Source organism: Camellia sinensis, chromosome 7 (genome assembly GCF_055761805.1).
Source record: "Camellia sinensis isolate YWXY chromosome 7, ASM5576180v1, whole genome shotgun sequence".
Taxonomy (NCBI): Eukaryota; Viridiplantae; Streptophyta; class Magnoliopsida; order Ericales; family Theaceae; genus Camellia; species Camellia sinensis.
The window spans coordinates 183,622,167-183,639,642 of record NC_138967.1 but is presented as its reverse complement, the minus strand read 5'-3'; positions in this window follow the sequence as shown (position 1 = coordinate 183,639,642).

Here is a 17,476-nt window from a genome sequence, read left to right as displayed (position 1 = left end):
TAGTTTCAGCTCGGCTTAATCATGTTTTTGGATCTAAAAGTGGGATTTTGCTCGGTCTTATCCAAAGTTTATGCTATTCGTCCCAAATGTGAAGTTCGTACATTGAAATTAAGGGGAACAAGGGGCACGATGGCCCTATTTGTCTCTTCGATTTCAGTTCTGCCTAATGTCTACTTACCTACCAGTTTTACCTTAAAGAAGGGGCACTGGCAAGGTATCAACAGTCCTAGACAAGAAAAACAAGAAGAACACAAAGAACAACAATGAAAAGGGGGTTAGAAGCAAGGGGAACTTATACACTTGGAAGACAAATTGAGATCCAATCGATATTGGCCCCTGGTGCGATGTCCTAGGCGGTGAAAAGCATTGGGAATGGCATGAATAGAAGCAGCGGCAACAGTGGCGACGACGAGGGCTCTGAGGAAGCTAGGGTTTGGCTTGATAGAGAAGATGAACAGTGGTGGCTTGTTTGGCCCCTCACGTGTATATAAAGGGGGGAAACCAAAAGGCAGCAACTTTTTGAATTTTGCGTGTGATGAAGATAGCTACGAGGACAGCACAGAGCCTTTGGGGAAGTGCCACGTGGCATGGGAGTGATTAGCTGTCAGTACAATTGATGGGTCGTCAGTGCGACTGATTGATTGATGACATGACGACCGGCACAAGTCTCGACGGCCGGCCAAAATGGACAGCCCGGTTAAAAGGGCAATCCCACTCACGTTCAGCTTAGATGGGATTAAGGGGCAATTAAGAGGGAGATTTGTGCTGAACAAATGGGCCGAGTTATGGTAGCACGGGATGTGATGCTGGGCCTTGGGAGGGCCAAAGACTATATGCCTGACCGAACAAAACCAACGTAGCTTCTCAGCCCATTACATTGGGCTGGGCAAACTGTCGACCATAGTATGAAGGCGTGCAGGTGCTCAACTAAGCTATTATTCAGTGAAATCTAATATTGGGCTAGATCCGCACTGATGTGTTGGGCCAAACTACTATCAATCCGGCCTAATGTAGGACCGAGACGTCCTACGAGATAGTAGGGCGAGGTCGAGATGCCTGACCTCGCACCCTACGACCAGTCGATTCAGATGGATCAGTATATTATAGCTCGGCTGACCAAGTCTGTTGTGATGTCTACCTCTTCCAAGTGATAGCCCGGTAACGTAAGCCACTTGGACCAATGATGGAGGGAAAATCCACTCCTGGTATGCATCAATACCGTTTGGTGGTTCGACAAACACTGTTAAGAGGTTTTCGTCGCTATACGTGTAAGGAAGGTAGAGGGGGCACAGCCGCCTGCCCAAAGAAGAACAGTAGAGGTAGTGCGCTCACAATCTCTGAGGCTGCATGGCCAGACTAGAAAAAAGAGAAACCTGGAAACGTTAGTGGTACGAAAACTGAAGGAATTCCAAATTTTGTCTCTTTAGAGCGCTCTCCACTCTTATTCTTCTTCTCCAAGTGTGCTAACTTGGTCGTCGGAGGGTTTATCCGGCAACACACCGCCGGGCAACTCACCATCTTTTGGTTTTCAGGTTAGGCAGCGTTACGTAAAGCTTGGGTTCAAGGAATACGGCATAACTGGGAATGTTTCACCCCCCGTACACTAAACATGACATAGAATGTTTATTTCATTCCACCATTCCTGAGCCACAAACTACTTTTATAATAAATAATTCTGTTTTTTATTATTTTTTTAATAAATCAAATGTGAGAATGAACATTCTGTTAAAATAATCATTCGATTCTACTTTTATTTTAATGAACCAAAAACTAGCTTTGTCCAAAGGGCAAATTTTAAAAATACTTATTGTCCAAAGGCCTATAAAATAAAAAGATTTTTTGGTCTAAAATCTAAAAACAAAGACTTCATTTCAAATAGCTAGGCAAAAAAAAAGAACAATATTATTGTCAACTGGCCTCATAAATTGTTTATTTTTTATTTTCCAACGTCTCCCAATTTCAAAGGTTATTAGATAATTGTAAAAGAATATTATTTTTTCTTTTCTACTGTAATTTTTTAGATTGTTATATGATGATTTTTAAACTATTCATGTGTAAATGAGATCCAATTGTCTAAAACTCAAATAAATGTGTCAAAATATCATTAGATGTCCAAGTATTATTAATTTTTTAAAATTAATCATAACATATGATCTCTTCTACTTTTAGTAATAGTGTTAGCATCCATAAAAAATTATCAGTAAATTATCAGTTAGTCCTATGTGATGAGTTTAGATATTTAAAAGTCTTGGACACTTTTTTTTAAAGGAGCTTTTTTGATAAATCCACTTTCTAAGAGTTTTATTTCATCCAACCCATATTCTTTTTTACTATTCTAATAAGTCCTATTTGAGATAAAAGGACCAAAATACCATTCTCATCTACTTACGTTCCATTTAGTTCATATTATTTTCTTATGTTTCAATAAGTCCTATGGTTGACATAATTACCAAAATACCCTTAATGTGAATGTTCACACCGTCAATGTGAATGTTCATATCGTTAATATGTAGGGGCCCGGCCCATGTCGATCCTCGTGGGTGCCCGAAAAAATTCGAGTCTGGCCGGGGCGGGCCCGGCCCATTGACAATGTGAATATTCATATTGATATGTTAACATTCACATTAATAAGAGTGTAAAATTGGCCCGCGTCTCGTGGCGGCGCGAAACCCGCCTGCGGCCCATGGGCGGCTCGAGGCGGACCCAGTCCGACCCGTTGACAATGTGAATATTCACATTGACATGTTAACATTCACATTGATAAGAGTATAAAATTGGCCCGCGGCCCATGGGCAGCCAAAAGCCCGCCCATGGCCCGGGACAGGTCCGGCCCGGCCCGTTGACAATGTGAATATTCACATTGACATGTTAACATTCACATTTATAGGAGTGTAAAATTAGCCCGCGCCTCGTGGCTACCCGAAACCCGCCCACGGCCTGTGGGTGGCCTGGGGCAGGCCCGGTCCGGCCTGTTGACAATGTGAATATTCACATTGATATGGTAACATTCACATTGATAAGAGTATAAAATTGGCCAGCAGCCCAGGGCGGGCCCGGCCCGGCTCGGCTCGTTGACAATGTGAATATTCACATTGACATGTTAACATTCACATTGATAGGAGTGTAAAATTAGCCCGTGCCTCGTAGCTGCTCGAAACCCGCTCACGGCCCGTAGGTGGCCCTGGGCGGGCCTGGCCTGGCTCGGCTATTTTTTTTTAGTTCTTTTTAATTTTTTCTATCAAAATTTTATTATTTTCCACAAAAAAAGACACTAGGCCTCGGCGCAGGCCAGGCCTCGGATTGAGCCTTGAATGGGCCTTAATCGGGCCGATGGACCGGGCCAGGCTTCAAAATAATGGCCCAGGCCCTAGCCTAGGGTCACAGCCTAGGCTCGAGCCTGGGCCCAAACGAGCCTTTCCCGGGGCGGGTCGGGCCGGCCCACGGGCCAAAAAATTAGGCCCAGGCCCTAGCCCTAGCACAAGGGTATTCGGGCTTTGGACGGGCTGATAGATCGAGCCTCGGGTCGGGCCGGTGGGCCTGGGCCTAGCCTCGAGCTTAGGTCGGGCTTGGGCGGGCCTGGCTATTTTTTTTTAAATTCTTTTTAATTTTTTCTATCAAAATTTTATTATTTTTCACAAAAAAATACATTGTGCCTCGGGCGGGCTGGGCCTCGGACCGAGCCTTGAATGGGCCTTAAGTGGGCCGATGGGCCGGGCCGGGCTTCAAAGTGATGACCTAGGCCCTAACCTAAGGTTTCAGACATGCTCGGGCCCGGACTGAAACGAGTCTGCCCCGGGCTGTGGGCGAGCTTTGGGCAGCCCACGGGCCGCAGGCCAATTCTACATTCCTATCAATGTGCATTTTAACATGTCAATGTGAATATTCACATTGTCAACGGGCCGGGCTGGGCCTACCCCCGGGCTGTGGGCAAGCTTCGGGCAGCGGGCAAATTTTACATTCTTATCAATGTTAATGTTAACATGTCAATGTGAATATTTACATTGTCACGGGTCGGGCCAAGCTCGCCTCGGGCTGCGGTCGGGCTTCAGGCTACCCACGGGCTACGGGGCAATTTTACACTCTTATCAATGTGAATGTTAACATATCAATGTGAATATTCACATTGTCAATGGGCCGGGTCGGGTCCGCCCTAGGCCGCTGGTCAATTTTATACTCTTATCAATGTGAATGTTAACATGTCAGTGTGAATATTCACATTGTCAATAGGCCGGGCCGGGCCCGCCCTGGGCCGCCCATGAGCCATGGGCGGGTTTCGGGCAGCCACGAGGCGTGGGCTAATTTTACACTCCTATCAATGTGAATGTTAACATGTCAATGTAAATATTCACATTGTCAACGGGTTGGGCCGGGCCCGCCCCGGGCGGCGGGCGGGCTTTTGGCCGCCTATGGGCCGCGGGCCAATTTTATACTCTTATCAATGCGAATATTAATATGTCAATGTGAATATTCACATTGTCAACAGGTCGGACCGGGCTCACCCCGGGCCACCCATGGGCCGCGGGCGAGTTTCGCGCCGCCACGGGACGCGGGCCAATTTTCCACTCCTATTAATATGAATGTTAGCATGTCAATGTGAATATTTACATTGTCAACGGGCCAGGCCCGCCCCGGCTCGCTGGCTGGTTTTGTGTCGCCCACTGGCAAATTTTACATTTCTACCAATATGAATTTTAAAATATGAATGTTCACATCATAAAATTGCTAACCGTTCAAAAAATATTTATAAGGATATCAAAATTAAATATAAGGGCATAAGTATCCAAGAAAATAGTATAAATTAAGAAAAATGACTTTATGGAATAAAACTATATATATATGGGACTAAATGGGTTAAAAAATTCATTCATGGACTTCTTGGGTTAAAACACTTCTAAATAGGATTTATCAATAAAAATTTCTTTTTTTAATATATCAATAAATTCAAAAATATTTATTTTGTTCCAACACTTTTTGACTATATTATTAGATAAAAAAATGATCAAGATTTATATATTAATAGATCTGGCCAATGGGATTGGTGAGTAAATCCCGTAAAACTATTCATTTGGACAAATTGATGGGGCTCTTGACAAAGAATAATAAAAAAAAAGTCTCCTAATAGGGTCTAACAAGTGGACTTTGAAAAGTCTAAAACACATTGTCCGAAAAGGGCCCATAAGTTTAAATTTTCCTTCCGCCTTTAAATTGACACGATTACCAGTTCTATTTGTTAAATTTATTATTTGACAAGTTGTGGATGAAATATTTATGGATATAGTTTTAAAATTTGTACTTTTTGCTGCTAAGAGTAGTTTTGTTGTAAGAATTTGAGAATCATGAATGAATAGATTGGGTAAAATAAAAAATGTAGACCTATTAATTAATTTAATTTGGAGCATTACTTGTTGGGTATTAAGTTCAATCCATAAATTCTATTTACATACCTTCAATTCTCTTAACACACATCATTTCCTTAAAAAAAATAATTTATTACAATTTTATCATTTTAGTTAGTTACATTTTTAAATTTTACACAAAACAATCATCTCTCAATCCGCATCACCCCACCCCACAAACCCTAACTCTAGACACCGCCGACACCGCCTCCTGTCACTGTCACTTCCTCATTCTCAGGTAATTCTCTCCCTCCTCTGTCACATCTCTTTCTTCTTCTAGTGGTGTGTGGTGATGTTTGGGTTCTTCTTTATAATCGCCATCATCGTCCGCAATGGATTTGAAGAAACTCGACATGTGTTTAGTTCTCTTTTGAAATTATGATTGGAATCAAAAAAATTTAAAACTCATAACTTATAACTATTAAAAACTTAATTTAAAAATTATTTTCAAAACTCATAACCAAACACATAACTCAAAATTCAATTCAAAATTTAAAATCAAACACTTTTCAAAACTCTATTTTAAAAAATAAATAAATAAATAAATATATTTTTTCATTTTGTTTTTTAATTTGAGTGTAGAGTCGTGTTTTGAGTTATGGGTTTTAAATTGAGTTTTGAAAAAAAAAATTATTTGATTATGAGTTTTGAGTTGTATTTTGAATTTTTTTGAATTTTTTTTAATATTTAAATTTTTCTTAATTTTATCATTTTAGGTTAAATATTTTATATTTTAAATATTTATTTATTTATTTAAATGTGCACTATATTTCATACATTTGTGTGTTGTATTTTTTAAAATATTTTAAATATATTTTTTGAATATTAAAAATTTTAAAAATTTTATTTTTTATTTTTAATATGTAATTTTTATTTTAAATATTTATTTTATTTTATAAATATATTTTTAAATATTTTATTTTATTTTTTTGTTATGTGTTTGTTTGATCATGATTTGAGTGTGAAATTTTGAAAGTAGTGTGGAGTTTCAAGTCATATGTTTGGTTACGATTTGAGTGTGGAGCTATGTTTTAAGTTTAAAATATTAAAATTAAAAAAATTAAAATATTTACAAAATAAAAAATATGTAAATAAAAATTATATATTTAAAATAAAAAAATAAAATTTTCTTAAATATTTTTGGGAAATTGACCGGTAAATCCCATTTTGTAAACTTGTAATCCATAAGGTCCTAAATTTTTTTTGATAACTGAGTAGTCCCTTAAATTATCTGTTGACTGTTTTGCCATTATTAGTACAATTGGGGGACATGTGGCGTGGTTACGTATGGAGAAAGTGGTTGGGTGTTTGTGTATCACGTTGTTTGAAAAGCGTACTAGTAGCTTTTTAAAGTTTGGTTGTTTTTAACACGTACAGTGTGAGACGTGAATTCCTTACTAATTGTTTTTTGACATGTAACGTGAAGACGCGCAGTAATTCAATCAAATTGGGTCGTCCCATTGGAGTCTCACATGTCACGTTTAAAACAAGTACACTAAGGAATTTTTAATTTTTTTAGAGTGTCACAACATACCCGCCACGTTGTCACATTTGAAAAAAACATACTAAGTTTTTTTTTTTTTAAAGTGCCACATCATACATACCACATTGTCACATTTGGAAAAAATACACTAAGGATGAGTAAAAATTTTGGAGTATCATATTATACTTGCCGTGTTGTAACATTTGGAAAAAGTATACTGAGAAGTTTTTAACTTTTGTAGAATGTTCCATCGTTAGAGTGTCACATTAATACCTGTCACATTGGAATATCACACCGTACCTGTCACACATTCCAAAAAAAAACTTTCCAAATTAACTAGTGAAGGTATATTTGTCTAACCAATACTCAACCACGTTTGAAAAATGACTTACTGATCACACACTACATTTAATAAAGACTCCACAATCAATCATTTAAAACGTAGGACCAAATGGTACAGAAGTTCCTAAAATACTATTTTAAAAAAATAAATTTCAAAATTTTCAAAATACAACTCAAAATTCAAAACTCAAAATAAAACTCAACACTCTTTTCAAAATTCAAAAACTCTTTTCAAAACACTTTTTAAAACTCATAATCAAACCAATTTTCTCTTTTCAAAACTTAATTCACAATTCCATACTTAAATCATAACTCCACACTTAAATCATAATTTCAAAACTAATCCAAACGGTGCCTTGCCTTTTCAAATCAGTTTTCGTATTTGTTCATCGCCTAGAAGAATAAAGGTCATTTCAAGGTTTGGTTTAGGGGTTGTGGTCGCTGTCATTGTTCTCGGTCTTGTATTCTTCAATGTCTCTATTCATGCCCCTTTCTTTCTCCCAATGTTTCAAGTCTCTTTGGCCTTTCTTTTTTTCAAGTACCACTAGTACTGGTTCTGCTTTTGAGGAATTGCAGAGCTCTGTGTATGATTTGAAATAGAGAGTTGGAGGAGGAAGGGTTGTAGATAAAACCCATGAAACAAATACGTCTATGATTACTAAAAATGGAACTTTTTCAGATTCCAATGGGAAAGTGTAGGTTTGGAGGAGGAATTCGGATCCTCGGCCGCCCTACCCGGCAGTCCTACCCGGCAGCCCCCCAAAACGACGTCGTTTTGGGGTTTTTTTTTTTTTTTCTTTTCTTCTTCTTCGTTGTTGCTTTCTCTCTTTTCGCAGAGAAACCAGAGGGAGGGGAGCGGAGAGGGAGAAGAGGGAGGAAGGAGGAGGGAGGAGGCTGCGACCGTCGCCTCGCCGCCGGCCGTCGCAGCCGTCCGATCGTCGTCCGACCCACCTCGTCGCAGCAGCTGCACCGCCGTCTCCTCCGCCTCCGGCCCCGCCTCCTCCTCCTTCTCCCCCACTGGTTATGGCCCCCTCCAGTCCGGCCCTGCCCTTCCCTTCCCTTCCCTTCCTCCTCCTCCTCCTCCTCCTCCCTCTTCCTCTCCTTCCTTCCTCTGCGTTTTTTTTTTTTTTAAATTTGCCCCCAAAACGACGTCGTTTTGGGGGCTGCTGGAAACGGCTGCTGGGTAATGCGGCCGAGAATCCGCGCTCTTGGAGGAGACCCATCTGTCTTCTTTTTCTGAAAAATTGCAGAGCTCTGTGGATTTGAAATAGAGAGTAGGAGAATGAAGTGGTGGAGATCAAACCAATGATGGAGACGGCAAAAGGAGAGGAAGGCTGTGGAGGGGGGATGACCGAAGGCGAGAGACTGCGGCGGTAGCAATAGCTGACGGTGGTAGTGATTAGGGTTAGGATTTAGGTTTGTTGAAGAAAAGGGTAATTTGGCATTATTTAAAATAAATAAATAATAATGAGATAAAATTAGACTTTTCAATTTAGGTGTAGTGTGAACTGAGCAAAAGGGAAAAAATTGGTGTGAATTGAAAGATTTATGTGTAAATAGAATTATCCAAATAAATAGCCTGTTAAGCCCTTTGATATAGGGTTTTGATTCTATTTTCACCAAATGTTTTGTCCGTTAAATTAAAATTTTAAAATTTTCATTCTTATTATATCTAAGTATAAATTTATTAATAAGGATAATATATATTAAATTTTAAAATAAAATATTTTTTATGATATATTTTAATCACTTATATATATTCTTTATATTTAAGTTTTTTCATCTTTTTTTTTGAAGTTTTAATTATTATTCTTTATTTTCTTTCTAATTTCAAAATTTCAATCTACTCTACTAAAACTCACTATTATCATTAATATTATTATTTTTTATTGTGTTGTTATTTCTAAATAGAAGAAAGTTTAAATAAAATCAAATAATAAATGAGAATAATAATAAAAAATATTTTTTTTAAATAATATATCAAAGAAGATGTAAATATTCACATAAACATTAATCTAATATATTGTGGGTGTTGATTTCCGACCACACTGTCAAACAGGAACTCAGCAAGAGAGCATAGGCAGAATAGATCGCGCTCTAACAACCTGTCACAGAAAGATAAGACTCTGGCGGTGGTTCGGTGTCACGACCCCAAACCGCCCCTAGTAGTTTGGTGCCATGATGGCCAGTAATCCGAGATTACCGAAGGCCAACTTTCAAAATTTCCACACAACAGAGTATAAATATATGGGGCTCACAAGTACGGAAGCGATACATACAATCAGATTAGTCCATAAGAGCTGTGCATAAGTCAAATGAGGTAGCAACCATCTACATATGGGTTATAACTTATTTACAAACAAAGCAAAGTACAAATTACATCTTACATATTAGCAAAGGGCTCCACAAGCCGACATAAACAAAATGTACAAATTACAGGTCTAAGAACACAGTCTACCAGGTTGCCGACATCTTCTTTGCCGACATAACAATCATACAAAACACACATCTTGATCAAAAGGCTTCTCAAGCCGACGTATGCAACATACAAGTAGTACAAATCGAGAAGCATAATTTTCAAGACTGCCGACGTAAATACAGGTTAAGCCGACATAATCAAAAACCCAAAATAAGCTCCAGAATCACATCTAGACGTCACCGCCTTCTTGTTCATCACCTACATATATATATTGTTAAAACGTATCACCTACTTCACCCACTAAACCTAACCCACTACACCACTACCACCTCACCTACTCCACTAAACCCACTACACTACCACCTCCACTTCACCTACTCCACCTACCACCTCAACTTTACCTACTCCATCTACCACCTACTACCACCTACTCTTCTATATATAGGAATCATTGTAACATTCAATATATCAACATATCAATCAATAATACATCAATTTTTACATGGTATCAGAGCAAGGTTAAGAACCTACTAATTTCGTTTCACCGGCGGGCGGCAATCTTGCCTTGGCCGCCCGCCGGACAAACCCAAATTTCCTTGATTTCTTCTTTCATGGCAGATTCTTCAACAACACTTCATAGCTCGAATACAACTTGAGATTCAACAACATTTCCTTGGTTTCCAGCTTGTGCAGCAGCTATAACATAACATTGCGTTTCTATGGCACGAGCACGAAGAAGAATTTCCCAGTGTGCCTGGCCAGTAACTTTTGTGAAAGCCGCAGGTATCAACAACACCTGTGCTTCATGATTGAATCTCAACTGCTGATAAATCTCAGGGAACCTCAAATCATAGCAAACTGTCAGACCCAAACGTCCAACGGGGCTGTCTACCGCAACAATTTTCTTCCCTGCTTCTGTAAAGCTGCTTTCCTTGTATGAGACACTGGTACAACATCCGTTGCTTCAGCTGCCTCTGCCTTCACCTCTGGAGCCTCTTCAGCAGCAACTTCAGGTTCCTCAACAACTTCCTTAATCTTGGCTTCAACTGCCGGTGCAGCTGCTGGCTCCTCTATTGTTGCTGCCACCTCAGTTGGTTTTTCAGTCACTAGCTCTGGGGCAGGTGGTGCTGCCACTGCCTCTTCTGGCTGGGTCTTACTCAACTCAGTTATTTCAATTTCTGGCCGTTGTTTTCTCTGTTGCTGCCAGTGTAACCTCAACAGTGGCTATTGAAAATGCAAATGAAAGCAGAGAGAGAGAGAGAGAGAGAATCTGAAAGCAAGTTGGAAATGTCTTTATTCTCTATTTGCTGAGCTCACCAGCACATTCACACTCTCTTTCCACTTTCTTTTCTTTTCTTATTTATTTATCATCACACCCAGACACCAACTTTTGTCCCCCTCTTTTCATTTCTTTATTTTTTTTCTTTTACTTACCCATGTGACCCACGATGTTCAGCTTCTCCAACCTATACTTTTTCTTTTCATTACACTCTTGTTCCCCACTTTCTTTATTTTATATATATATATATATATATATATCTTTTTATTATATTATATTAAAAAAAAAAACATCATCATCTCTCCTCCGTTTGATTTCCAACTCCATTATTTTTTTTTTTCTCCAAACCACTTTCCTTATTTCCCCCATCTTTCATTTTTGATTTCAAATATATTTTTATTATTTTTTCTTTATTTTTCTTTCACATTATTTTTAATCTTTTTCCAATTCCATTCATACCATATAGCTTTGCACACCAAACCATATTTTATTCATCTCAGGGATCCACCCCGATCACAATTTTACACAAAAAAAAAAAAAAAAAACAACAACAACAACTTTGTTTTCTTTTCTGCAGCCGGCCACCAACCGACCTCACTTCTTCGCCTATTCCGCCGGTCTTTTCTTCTTGCCTTCGTCCTGGGCGGCCCTTGACGGTGTTGCCTCCTTGTTTCCCACTCCACTGGGCACGATCACTACTCCCTGCTCCTCCACTGCAGCATATGGAGGACCTCCAAATCGGAACATCACGGTAGCCTTCCGCTTCAGATCCTTGTTTTCCGCCTTTAGCACACTTATCTCTGCTCGCGCATCCTTATACATGCGTTGGAGCAGAGCCAGTTGGGCGTTTAACTGCTGCATCTCATTTGTCCTACTCTGCAGCCGGTGCGACAAGTTTGTGACTGCCGTCATGGTCTCCACACATGACTTCAAAGTATACTGATTGGCCTCAATATCAGTTTGCACCGCCATTTTTTGCTCCACCGACCGCATCGGAAAGTTCAACGGAGCAAAACCAGAGGCGCTTGGTTGAGGTTCACTGGCCACCGTACCAGTTATCTCTCTTGTTGACTCGTTGAGGTCGGGAAAGAGAGTGAGCAGACCACGGGACGAAGAGGCCATATTCTGGGTAGCTGAACGGGAAGACGAGGCCATTTTCTGGGCAACAGAGTGTTCCAGAATCTCTTTCTCAGAAACAGAAGAGGTTTTTCAAAGGATTTTCGCAGGTTTTTTTGTCTCAGCCTCTGCCTTCGCCTCAGCCTCCGTCTTGGTTAAATAGCCAAGGCAGACACGCGCATCGCGCGCCACTTGACGCCAGACGACAAAACGGGCGCGCAAGCCAATGTGGTGACGCGCCTCGCCATCATGTCCGGCACATCTTTTTATGACTTGGGCTCGCCTTTTGATGGCACGCCTTTTTATGGATTGGGCACGCCTTTTGATGGCACGCCTTTTGATGGCACGCCTTTTGGAAAGATTGGGCACCCCTTTTGAGGGTGCGACTTTTTAAGGGTCCGACAAGACTCTGTAAACTGTCCCGACATTTGATTCTGGTTAGCTTTTCCAAGGGTCCGACAAGACTCTGTAAACTGTCCCGACATTGATTCCGGTTAGCTCCTTCATGGGTCCGACAAGACTCTGTAAACTGTCCCGACATTGATTCCGGTTAGCTCATTCATGGGTCCGACAAGACTCTGTAAACTGTCCCGACATTGATTCCGGTTAGTTTCTACAAGGGTCCAGCAAGACTCTGTAAACTGTCACAACAACTGTCACAACATTGTCTGCTACAACGGTCCGACATGACCCCATAAACTGTCTTCTACATCGGTCTGACACCGCCATCCAGTGTCCTCTACACCGTTATGACACCACCATACAGTGTCATCTACAACGTTATGACACCCCCATACAGTGTCCTCTACAACGTTATGACACCACCATCCAGTGTCTTCACCAATGGTCTGACACGACCATACAGTGTCACCTATCCTCTTTTATTTTTATGTATTTTCTTGTTTTGTAACTCTCTCCAAACTCAAGTTGGTTAGTTCCTATCCCCCATGAGTTTGCGGGGGGCTGTTAAAACCTATCACCTACTTCACCCACTAAACCTAACCCACTACACCACTACCACCTCACCTACTCCACTAAACCCACTACACTACCATCTCCACTTCACCTACTCCACCTACCACCTCCACTTTACCTACTCCATCTACCACCTACTACCACCTACTGTTCTATATATAGGAATCATTGTAACATTCAATATATCAACATATCAATCAATAATACATCAATTTTTACATATATATAGCGAGGGTGAGCTTGGATACTCAGTGAATGGTATAAATAATAGAGGGGTTTGCATGAATAATAGCCGAAGTCCTTTCAAAACAATATAAGACAAAACTTTATATATAACAAGAAATGGACCTCGTCCATCTAACAGATCTTCAAAGCTTCAAGGGATACTTACTAGCATCACATATTACAAATAATAGCATTCCGGCAAACGTATCGACGCGGTAAACCGTCCGTGGCAAAACAAGGCAAGGCAAGAGAGGCATCTTAAACAAGGATGCTACAAAAGTTTAGAGTCCTCTAGCACAAGGGACCTATGTTACAAAGGCCCGTAGCCTTTTAACACGAGAGTGCTGCGAAAGTTTAGAGTCCTCCGGTACAAGGGACTTTCAAGACGAGATGTGCTGCGAAAGTTTAAAGTCCTCCAGCACAAGGGACTTCCAAAACGAGATGTGCTGCGAAAGTTTAGAGTCCTCCAGCACAAGGGACTTTCAAACGAGATGTGCTGCGAAAGTTTAGAGTCCTCTAGCACAAGGGACTTTCCGAGAAGGTCATCAAGACAAGATCATACTTGATATACAAAACAGGGACAATTATTCATGCTTAACAAACACTTTCAAAACAAAGCAAAGCAAAGTCTTTATCAAACGTATAACATATCTTTATTAAAAATACCACTCACATAGTTCGTCAAACGTCGAGGTCGAGGCAAGTCCCAGTCCTACAAACACATGGCAAAGTCTATTGAATGCACTACTCAAAACAAGTCTAGCACGCATGCAAATGACCTCGGCATTCTTCAAAAACTAAGTCAAACCAAGTCAAAACACAGTTTCTTATCTTTGGAAAAACAAGCTGGGCAACCACCAAGTCTAGGCCGAAGTCCCACACCTCCTTGCCGAGGTGTGGCCTCGATGGCCACATTCAAAAGCGAAGTCGGGAAAATCTGGGTTTCCCTCTTGATAAACATGAAGAACATGAACATGAGGAAGATGAATGCAAAGATCAAAACTTGCTATTACAAAAGCTGAAATTTCATGCTATAATTTCAAAAACATAGACCTGGGTACCCATACTCAAAGATCTTATCAAAACAAACACAAAGACATGAGCCTTAATGCAAACTTTCGGATCAAACGAGGCTTTTCTTCAAAAACACATGAAAACCATTTTCTCTTTCTAAAACCAACTTTAAATCGATGTATGGCGTGCGGAACAGGTTTGATCGTGCAATACAGCTAGATGATCAATAAGAACAACAAGAATAGGTTACGATTCTAACCTCAAAACTCGAATCTAACGGTTCAAGCTCCAACGATCAAGCTTGGAAGTTCACTCTCTCTAGCTTAAACTTCTCCTTCTTCTTCCTAGAGTTTCTCTCTCTAAAAGGCAAGACTTGATACAAATGATATGTTTCTCACGACAATCACTGACTTAATCCCTCTGCCGGGACACGTGGCATCGGCTGATTGGCTCTACTCGAAAAGGTGACTGACTTGACAAGACAAGACCAAGACAAAGTGTATTCAGCAAGCTAAACAGCAAGAGTACTCCGGCAAGTGATGATCTCGGCTAAGGACAAAGCTTTGGCAAGCAGGGTAACAATGACATCGGCTTAGAAGGACAACTCTTGACTAAGCTGTGCCGCACCTTGGCCTAGATGTGCCACACCTCAGTCTAGGTCATACCGTTCCAGGAACAAAATCACTCATGCAAGGATCGAGGATCTAGAACGCCTAGATATTAACATCTCGGCCCAGATGATGCACATCTCGGCCTAGGCGACGCGCACCTCGGCCCAGATGGTGACATCTCGGCCAATATGCTAGGGTGAAGGTGGAGGTCAACCCAAGGGGTTCCAAGATAGTTCTAAGTGATAAAGGTCTCGAAGGTGTCTAGACTTAAGATGACCTCGACAACACACCAGACAAGAACAAAGCATGCAAGCAATCATTCAAGCAAAACAAGACAAGATTCGCAAATACACATATTAAAACAAGATCATCCATAAATGTATACAAGTATGACTAAGTTAAAATAAGGGTTGTTACATTCGGGCACTCCGACGATCAAGTCAGTACTCAATTATCTCTCAAAGATAGCAATTAATCCTTAACTCACTAGCCAGAATACAAAAAGCATACCTTAGACCCACAAGAGTGCCTTACTTTTATAGTCAGCACTAACCTGATTCCTGTAAAAGCCTAGCTTTAATGGACTCTGGCTCAATGATCATCTTGGACTCCCAGCCAGCTAGAGATAAACTCCCTAAGAGCTTTATCTTTATCTATACTTAGGTCTTCCTCAACTCTAGGACTCCTAACCCTCATCTGCTCATCTCGGATTCCGGTATCTCCATAGATAACCTCAGGCTAGATGAGATCACCTCGGTGCTATAACCAAGACGCGTGGCACCTCGGTTGACACTTCGGTGCCACCTTGGCTACGTGTTTGTCATTCACAAAATATGTCCCCACAACTGCCCCCCTAGGTTCTATTACCTCGGCATCCTGAGGGATGGAACCTATATCGTTTGTCCGTATAGTACGTCAGCTAAGACGTACTCCATTTTTCAAGACTGAGATCATCATTCGTCGGCTTGACATGACTAGGACTCTGCAATCTATTTTATCAATGACTAAGAACCAAGAACCAAGTTCTTCAAGTTCCTTAACCAGGACCGTTTCTCTAGCTAAGATTCTCGCTTCATTAAATCAAGAACTCCAACAGTTCTATCTGCACATGAGCTGTCACGCATGGTTTTCTCAACCGTTTTCGCCACGCGTCTCTCTCTCATTGATTCGTATCTAACACGTGCCATCAGGTCGCGTCGCTTTTATGCACGCCGCTTGACAGACACATCGTCCAAGGCACATTATTGTGATTTGCCACCATTTTCATGTTTTAACAAAACATCTTTCTCTCTCCGTCTCTTCACTTTACATTTCTTTATTATTGCTCAAGCTTTCTCTCTCCTAAAAACCGCCATTGCTTCAAGTTTTAAGCTCTGTAACTTGCTCCGATCACCTCCTCTGGCGAAGCGTTCACTGTCCTGCTCCACTTGCTGTCATCGTCTGACTCCGGCGTACCTCATACCGGCGTCATTCTCTTCGGTGAGTCACTATTTTCCCCATTTTCAATCTTTAATTTATTTCAAAATTTTATTACATTGTTCGTTGCCATTGTGAATCCGTTCGTGTTCTTGAATCTTCATCTGTGTTTTAAATTTCATCATTCGTGTGTTGAGCATGTTTGTTTGTAATTTTTGTGTTTCTCCAATCTTTTTCTAGGTCTGCAAATGCACAGATGAACTGCTCATACACTTGATGTTTTTGTGATTTGCCACGGTCCTTGGCTTTTGCATGTCTATACACACTTTATTCAATGTTTCTTGAATTTCTATTTGTTTTCTTGAGTCTGAATCATTGTTCTTTTCTGTTGTTCTTGCTTTATTTCCAGATTCTTGCCTTTGATTCCTATATCTGCATAGATTTAGGTTTGGAACTTGATCTAGAACTCTGGTCTTTAGGAAAACCGAACCAAAACCCCCTTAGATTTTCAGAAACCTTTACTCCAGTGCTCCCTAGGGATTAGCCAAAATAACTTGCCATCTTCCAAACCTCTTACCAAAAAACCTGAAATTGGACCCATTTTGGCCGAGATAATGGGCATGTTCAGGTGGATAGTCGACATCCCTTCCAAGCTAGAGTACTTTGGGAAAGACTTCTCCATCCCAGCTGATGTTCACCTTAGGCTGGCAGGGGAGGAGGACTCCATGCCTTTTCTCGTAGTCGCTTTCATAGAGTGTGGACTTAGGTTCCCTCTAAACATCATTTTCCGACAAGTCCTTTATTATTACAAACTTAACCCAATGCAGCTAGCTATTAACTCTTATAGAGTCATTAATGGTATAATTTCCCTAGTTAGCCAAAAAAATGCTAGGACAACACTAGCCGATATCCAATACTGTTATACCATGTGTGGCTTGAAATCTGAAAAAGGCTACATCTATTACCTCAAGCCTAGATCCACTGAGTACAAACTCATAACCGACCTCCCAGACTCCAACAAAGGTGCTGGAGGTGATTATTTCATCGTCTTGGGCAACTGGGAGTTCTCACCTGATGACGACCTCTACTTCTATCCTTTGAGTTGAACAGTGTTTAAAGAGGGTAATGGTAAGAACCAAGTGTCACTTTACATGCTTTTAAGTCTTTATTACTTTATTTCCTTTATATGTTCTAATGTTT